At 34.0% G+C, this 7202-nt stretch overlaps 1 pseudogene; it reads right to left on the bottom strand.

The window, feature by feature from the left end:
* Window positions 1-574: 574 nt before the first annotated feature.
* LOC117125054 lies at window positions 575-3435 on the bottom strand (annotated as a pseudogene).
* Between the last annotated feature and the right edge of the window lie 3767 nt (window positions 3436-7202).

Genomic DNA, 7202 nt, shown 5'->3' with positions numbered 1-7202 from the left:
CATCTGATAGAGGGCAGCAATACCTTTAATGTTTTAATATGCAGAAACTTGTATATTTGCCTCCTATTGTTTTGCATTATCTACAAGCAAATTCTGTGATCACCAAAGGGCAAAAAACGAAAAAAATGCAGAAAACGTTTTTCAGGAAAAATAAATTTTATTACACTCTTATCAACACTATCCCAGTATTTTGCATGAAGCACATGACTTATTAAAGTATCAATGACCATAATTATGTACAAGTATTATGCATAAATATGGTTAATTAACAAAAATTTTTAATCAACCTTAAAACAGTCAAATGTGAGGATTCTTTAAATTATTGATTAAATTTAGTATTGTTTTTAGTGAATTCAAATTAAACTTTTAAGGTGAAATTATGGCTAATAAAAGTTAAAATTAACATTTAAATAGTTAATAATTAACCACTGCTATAATATATGTCTATTTAATTGAGGGAAAAAGTGTACAGCAGTGACTTTAAAAATACGTTTTTAATAATAAAACGAATGTAATGAAAATTCAACAAACAGTTTTTGTTACATTTTCTTTCAGATGAGCAAGTTAAAGTCCATTAACAAAATTCCAAATCTCCATACAAGCAATCAGCTGCAAGTTGAAACAGTGTTATGTTGTAGTCTGTCGCATCATCATAGTCCTCAGTTGATGACCAATATGCCACTCTATACGTCTTGTTTTTAACCTTTTCAAATTTTGCATTATATACAACAAGTATCCTTTCTTACCAACTACTTTCCCATTCAGAATGTCTCTCACATTTTCAATAATTTATTCTGACCATTCTAAGTCAGGAAATGCTTGGCGGACATTGTCCAAATCCATCTCTGACTCTTTTAACTTCTTCTCTAATTTTTTTCATTCTTTCGCTTCATACGTGTGTTCTTTCTCTTTCTGTCGTTTGATAATTTCATTTCTCAGTTCTCTTTGCTTCCTTTTCCGTTTATTTCTTTGCATTCTGCCCCACTTCACTGCCTTTCCAATCACATCCTCCCTTTTATCTTCCTCAAGTTCATCTAAATATTGCACAGTTTTATTTTTTTTGGCCCTCATTCTACATGACATATAGCACATTGTTGCATTTGGAGATTTTTGTTTTAACGAGCTAAACATTTCCATTATTTCCTCAGCGTCTATATTGTGAGGTCTGGCAGATTCCACCTCTTCTTTTAATTTCTCTGTAATATCCATGTCAAAATATTTACTATACTGTTGCTCTAAAACCGTAATTATCGCTTCTGGACAACTCATCATTCCTGGAAACTGATTGTGTATTGGCATCTCTTGCAATTTCATCAATGTTTTATCGCTGTGGATATCCTGACCGAAAAAATCTGTTGTTGCCGACACCAAATTTTCTGGGTGTTCTGTAGATTGTTTTAATAGCTTAATGACATTCCTGACGATACTAATACCCTCAACGTGGTTGACTTCATTCTGGTTTGATGTATAAAACTGCTTCATCCAAGGCCCAGTTAACAGTTTACCTATCAGGCCAAGTACCTGAAGTTCAACTTTGGCTTGTTGTGTGCTAAAATCATGTAAAATTGCATTTCTCAAACCACCGGTACCCAGCATAGTGACAAAGTCCTCATAGTGTTCAATTAATTTCCCACTTATGTGGAAAATGATGTGGAGGCGGTTTCCCCGGTAACGTGGACGTACTCCCCGAGGAATATTTCGATCATCTAAAAAACCACAAATCCTCGAGGGTCCCCTTTTGAATTTTTATATCTGAGTTTATTCTTTTGTAACACAACATTTGCAGCCATGCAGTCGTTACCGAAGACTTTGCCTTTGGTGTTGTCTTGAACCTTTTTCAAAGCTGAACGTACTGATGATGCAATAGAATCTAGTGGATGCAAATGGCAATACAGTTCGTTCAGGGTCTTTCCCCATTCCCTATCAACCAGTCTGATTGCAGCATGATTGGATGCGCATCTGTCAGACATTGTATTTGTGATGTTATTGATTATTTTATTTCTAGTGTCTTGATATTCAGAATTTTCTGTAAAATAGCAATATGTTTCTGCTAGCCCATCCAACAAATGTGTTGCACATAATCGTCAGCGTTAGCACCTGCTAATTCATCAATTGCTGCAGATAGACATGAAGATTTTGTAGTAAAATGTATGTTGTTGATGTGCATTTCTTCCTGCGTTGTTGCGTCAAAACCTACAGTTACATCTTTGGTAGAAAGTAGAATTTCTGCCGCCTGTAATTCTGAAATAGCTCCTAGCTCACGGGCCATTAACTCGACAGTGCTTCTTTTTGGCACCTGATCAACACTACGTCCACATCTCTTATACATTGGGGTGATAAGAGGTGAGATACTGGCAGTTGGCGTGTTACTGATTATACAATCAAATACAAGCATTTGAGTAGTTGAGTATTTTTTCATGTCTAATTTTGTTGTAATTGATTTTGTGGCCTCCTCTAGATTTTCCATGGACTCTTGCAACAAAAGTTTGTCAAATTCAAGTTGCCTTATACTCTCCTCTCTGTCTTGCACTTTCTTGTGCTTTACAACAGATACAGTGTTTTTTTTTCTTCTTTTTGCGCATTTTTAACAGTTTATTATGTGCTTTTTTAAGCACATAATAAACCTTTAAACATAAACATAAACATAAGACCTTTGTCTTAGCAAGTTCTTGAGCAAATTCCATACTATTGAGTTTCTTTTTAAGTGCTTGTATTTGTCTTTCTTTCATTTCAATGCGTTTTTGTTTTCTCTTTAGTGACTGGTTAATTACACGTTTTGGTGTTTTCAACTTTTCTTTTTTTTAGTTCCTTGATTTTCATTTTATAATTTTTTTTCTGTTCAACTTTTGATAAAGTAACAAATTGTAGCCTTCTCTTCAATTTTCCCTTTCTAGGAGTTAGTATCTCCTCCTTACTTCGAGTTGATGCACCATATGTTGGTGTTTTGTTAGTTTTTGTCACTGGTGTTTCTACAGTTAAATCTGTTGGTGCAGGTTCCTCAGACGTCGAAGGTACAAGATCAGGGGAACCAGATGACGATGGCCCAGGATCAACAGCATCAGATGATGAGGGAACAGGATCAATTACACTGCCTGCCTTCAGTGCAAACATTTCATCACAAATTTTTGAAAACAACTCAAATTCCTTCGGATTACTTAGCTTTTTAAATTTCAAAGTTTGCTTAGCGAGTACTTTTATACTTGAATCGACAGCAGACGATGAATAGTGTTCTCCTTCAGCTAAAGAAAAATGTGCGCTTAGATGTCTTTCAGTTTTTGTGCGACTTTTCTCAAAAGAAAAAAACAGGTACAAGACATGTCCCTTTTTCAGGTCACTCTCTAATGAAGGAAGATCAGAAAAATTTGACTCAACGTGTCTTCGGGCAATACCAGGTGGTGCAGTTGGATTAGACTTTCTTTTCTTTTTTGGCGGCATCTATAGTGATAAATGATTAAAAGAAAATTGTATTTGAAAATTGTAATGTGTGATGTTTTTTTCCTCTCACGATAAAATATGCAACATGCATTTTATTAGATTTTGTCCAGTTTCATAAGCTTTTTTTTTTGTGATTTGATAGGCCTACTTTTATTATGAATATAGAATAAAATAGATATTATATTATTAAATTAATATTTATACAATTAACGTATTATATTCATATAATAAACGTTTATATAAATATTATTATATTTTTAATCTGGCCTAATTTAATTAAGAATATGTTAAAACAGAATGAACATATACACAATTAATAATTGTTTGTGTTAACAATACAATAACACAGCACTAGATTATTTAAAATTAAATTTTAAAAGATATCCGATCAAAATCGCCAAACATCCACTCCAACAATCTGACGTATGATTAATTTATTCATTATATTACAATATTATAAATTAAAGTATCCATATATGACTGTTTATAAGCAAAAATCATTGTTTTAATTATAAATACCAACATTTAAAACATCTATGATAATGATGATGCGAGAGCTGCCGTAAACAGATCGAACAGACAAGAAAAACATCCGATCAAAATCGGCCAATTGGACATATGATTAAATTATCCATTATATTACGATAATATAAATTAAAGTATACATATTTGATAGTTTGTAAAAATAAATCATTGTTCTAATTAAAAATATCATCATTTAAAACATCTGTGATAATGATGATGCGAGAGCTGCGTAAGCCTCTGGGCCACGCACACAACGCTAGGTACACGATTGGTTTTATAGGCCTAGCTAGATTCACAACAACATCGTCGCATTTCGCCACATAAAAAACCACTTTCGCATGATCAGAATTCCATTAAATTTCACCAAAAGCAAGTTAATATATTTAAAAAACATCCACATACCTTTTTATGTAGGACAAAACTTGCGATCTGTAGTTTGGAGACGATTGAAAAATGTATAAAATATATCTATCACGTGCGACCAAATCGAAAATTTTTTCAATGCGACATGAAATTGAGATTGAAAATAGAGGTCATAAAAAGGTCAAAAATAATGACGTCAAGTAAAAAACACTGAATAACCAATCATAATCCGGTATTTTAAAGGGAATCCCTTTGTGTTTTGTTTTGGCTGGCTCACACAACACAAGCGACTTTTCTAACGCTACTGCCCGTGGGTTTTGTAACGTTCCTACATTTTGGTGAAATTAATGAATAATTGACACACTGCCTTAATTAAACTTTTATTATTTATTTAATAATATAATATAATTTTACCTGGTGTTCATGGCTTAAAGTTTGATTGTCAACTTATTTTGGCCTCTTTCCACACACTTATTCTGTAACGTTCGGGGGCGGATACAGGATATAGCAAAAGGGGGAGCGCCAAAGTAAAGATGGACGACCAGCTGAGGTACGAAGCACCGAGGTGGGTGGGTTTTTGTTAGGAGGTCCCCTCCCAAAATAGGAATATTTTTTTGAAATGGTACGCCCTTAAAAGCTCCTACAGGGCATCTTACAACAAAGAAAGGCATCTATTATTTAGAAGCGATATGCCTATTTTTTACTTCGTCGTACACCAGGCAATTTCTGGTAAAGAGGATACTAATTTTTCAATATAACATGCTAGCTGCCTTATCGTAAGAGGTGATTTAGCTTCTATAATCTGTTTTGAGAATTGTTCTATCTCTATTATTTTTTATTCTGTTAATTTTACAGTCATGGACACCGAATTAAGTATAAAACCCAGAAATTCAATTTCGTTTGTTGGGCTCAACCGGAAGTAAGTCATTGGGTAAGGCTTTAAATTGCCATGATTGCCAGGATTTTTTTTTTGCCTGGTATTTTCTAGAGGTGGAGTGAATCGCTACCGAATAATATGCATCTCTCAGGTCCAACGAACTAAAATAGCAGTTCTGAGTCATCAGTGTAATCGCCTTTTCTAATGACTATATCTAAATGTTCATTCTGATTCCCCATCCTTTTTTGGCCTTGTGAACATATTTGAAATAAATCCATGAGAGTTGTCATCGACTTTCACGATTATTTGCTTTTGAGAAAATTTTATTATCTCATTGTCCACCGCTTCAATTTCGTGTGGTTTTAACTTGTAAGGAGATGGGATAAAAGGTTGTATTGGTGGGGCCGCTTCAAATTCTAGCTCATAGCCCCTGATAAATTTGAGGATTTGAGGGTCCAACGTGAATTTTGGATCGAATTTGTTTGTCAGATCAGACTTGATAAATACTTGATAAGCCATTATTTATTGCTGAGTGTGTGTGTATTTTATTGCAGACATAGTTCAACACTGTACACTATACTTGTATTATTTAATTTGAAGTTGATTTAATCTTGGATACGTCAGAATCAAGTAATTTCTGAGATTATGAATTGTCAATTATGATATCTTAAGTGCTGAACAAACAGGTGGTGTTGTACTGTAGGTCTTTCTTCCCACTGCTACACAACTGGATTGCCTCTGCTATAAAGCTCATCAACATAATTTGTAAACAAACGTTTTGGAGTTTAAATTGTATTGAAAAAACATGTGACTTAACTACATTTTCATATTCATTTTCAACAATTTTCAAGTTAAGCTCACCATAAGTAGCCTCAGTCAACACTGCAATGTATATCTACCACTTTTAGATCTTGGATAAACTATAGAGTATCTGTCATTTCCTTTTCCATCTTTCAAAGCAATTCTGCCTGCATTTTCGTTATAATGCAATGCTGCTATTATCACCCTAAAATTTACATGACATAAGTTTGACAAGTTGTCCGTATGGCAATTGGTACGTAAGGTTGATGATTGCAAAGTGTATGTTTAACTCTGTCCACACTATAATATTTTATGCAACAAATTTGTCTTGATGTCGTATCACATTTTCAGAGATCCCAAGTTTGAAAACCAAAAAATAGGGAGATTTTTTTCTTGAAGCAATCGCCTCCTGTAGCGACGCGCTGTGACGCCTTACGACGCGCTGTGCAACACGAAAGCATTACCCACCATGAAGAAAACAAAAAATTTTCATTAATCTGTTTACTTTTATTTAAATACACATTGCAGTTGGCCTATATAAATATTATTATTTATTTAGAATTTTGCTAGTAAAGCATTCCTGGCAGCAGTTAACAAGGCTTTGCTTGGTTCATTGGCATATTAGAGGCTATGGCTGATGTACTACATCTCTTCAAAGAACATAGAATTCTAGCAAGGTATATTGCAACTTGCAAGATCCACACATTTGCTGAAAAATTAAAAAATAAATATATATTTTAATGTAGTTATGCTATGCCGAACATAGCAAACTAGTTCCTTAAAACATTTATGGTTTTACCACTACTAGTGCTATTCATCATTTCAACATTTAACCATTTGGAATAACTGTCTACCATTAAAAGGTAATGGACTCCCTCCAGCTCAAAAAAATCGACATGAACTTTTTCCCATGGCTTATTTGTCATTTGCCATTGCATGAAAGACATCTTGGGAGGATCACTACGAATACTGGTGCAAATTTGACAAGAATTTCCAACACTCTCAATTTGCTTATCCATATCAGGAAACCAGAAATAGGACCGGGCCATAGCCTTCATCCTAACAATACCAGTATGCTCTTGGTGTAATTCCTCCAAGATCCTTTCTCTAAACTTAGAGGTATTATAACCCTTTCTCCCCAAAGGAGACATCCTCTATCAATGCTTAACTCATTGCACTTTAAAAAAATATGGTTTCAAAC

Source organism: Anneissia japonica, unplaced genomic scaffold, assembly GCF_011630105.1.
Source record: "Anneissia japonica isolate Jap-2015-1 unplaced genomic scaffold, ASM1163010v1 scaffold9_len2422644_cov172, whole genome shotgun sequence".
Taxonomy (NCBI): Eukaryota; Metazoa; Echinodermata; class Crinoidea; order Comatulida; family Comatulidae; genus Anneissia; species Anneissia japonica.
The sequence above is the reverse complement of the archived record's forward strand: the minus strand, read 5'-3'. Positions and strand labels throughout refer to the sequence as shown.